Below are 1,877 nucleotides of genomic sequence, written 5' to 3'. Positions count from 1 at the left end.
TTGGAATTTTTAAGACTGCTTGATTAGCTAGCATTGCCAATTTTGAAAAGCAGTCTTTCCAGTGTCTTCCTTTATCTTCCAGCTCTTTATAGATCTCTTGATTCTTTAATTGACCTAGCAACGTCGTAAATCGATCCTCCCAATATATGGTTTCGTCCTTTAGGTCACTATAGATCTTTTCTTGGTAATCGATGTAATTCTTCAGCTCACTAGAATTCTCCATTTCTATTCTTAGTGCGTCTTGATGTTTTGAGAGTAATTCTTCAATTTCTTCATTGTGTTGCCTCTCATTCCTTACTTGACTCTCATACTCAGCTACCATTTCTTTCAGTTGTTTCTTTAAATCCTCAAACTCTTTTTTTATCTTCTTCTCAGAGCATGTTGATTTTGACCACAACTGCTTCCACATATAGGCCTCTTCAATAGCTGCATTCTTTTCTTGCTTTCGCACATCTAACTCTTCATTTACACCTCTCAAACAATCTTGTATGTCAAGTTTATTTTCTTTTTCAACTTTCAACCTCTTGTTACTTCTTTCAATAAACTGACTTTTACAAGTGTTTTCTGATTGTAAGTTCTCATTCTCTTGGGAGACTTTTTCTAACTTCGCCTGTAGCTCTTTTTTCTCCTCTTCGAATTTCAACAATGATGCTTTGAGTTCTTCTATTTCTTCATTAATAGCAAGGGTAGGTTCAGATAGTTCCTGATCACTCGAGGGTGTACTGTGGAAAGGCAACTTGATTTCTTGGACTCTATTTTTGAGCCATTGTTGATAGGGTTCTTTTGTGCTGCAACTTCTGCATCCAAGTACTTTTCCTTTTCTAATGATATTTTCCCAAGCTCGACTTATCCTTCGCAACATCGGTGGGTCTACTATACCCGTATTGTGCAAAAATAAAAGCTTTCAACGACTTATCATCTGGTTTTTCCAACATAGGATAAGCAAGCAAGTTTAAAGCTACTCTCGGTGTTGTTAAAAGCTTCCAATGACTTATCATCTGGTTTTTCCAACATAGGGTAGCCAAGCTGTCTCAATGCTACCGCCGGATTGTAATTAATACATCCTTTGGTTCCCATGAGAGGCACATTTGGGAAATCTCCGCATTGACATATTACTTCCTCCACCCCTTGTTCTCTATGATACCATGAAATTGTGTCCCCAGTAAGGCTAGCTATACTTTGAGCCCATTCACGATTATCTTTAATTCCAATATGATACCTTTTCTTGAACATATGAGACATAAACCAGATATACAGCACTGGAGCACAACACAAAATCGTTCCCCCTTTCTTCTCATGTCGCGGGAACTGGGTTTTGCTTATGTTTGTTAAAAGATAAGAAGACAATGATAGCAGCAAAATCAACAAAATTATCAAGGTTTGGGAATAAAACAATACCATAGATGATTAGAGCCAAAACGTCTATAAAAGCACTCCATTCTTTTTTAACGGCTAAATCGCGGCACTTTTGCTCTAGATATTTTCTTGAAAAACCATGAATGGCTCCTTTTTCTTCTTTTGTATTTGCCAACTCTCTTATATCGATTTTCAACACTTCCGAAATTGCCTCCAAACTTGGTGGTTGCCCAGTATATCGATAATGTATTCCTTTCTCTAGAGAATAACCCAATATTCGCTCAAATTCCTCTAATGTCGGGGCCAACTGAAAGAAACTCTCACGTTGTATAGTTTTCATCTGATTGCTAATGTCTCTTAAACTTTTCAAATCAGGTTGTTTGAACTTTAAAAGTAAAGTTTTTCTCTTTTCCAATCCCATTGTCCACTTTAATTTAACACGTGACTAAGGTTCTTATGATTCCCCAACAATCCTGAAAATTGATGCAAAATGCCAGTTCATTTTCCAAAAGAAACAATGT

Source organism: Cicer arietinum, chromosome 6, assembly GCF_000331145.2.
Source record: "Cicer arietinum cultivar CDC Frontier isolate Library 1 chromosome 6, Cicar.CDCFrontier_v2.0, whole genome shotgun sequence".
Taxonomy (NCBI): domain Eukaryota; kingdom Viridiplantae; phylum Streptophyta; class Magnoliopsida; order Fabales; family Fabaceae; genus Cicer; species Cicer arietinum.
Note: the sequence above shows the minus strand (reverse complement) of the source record.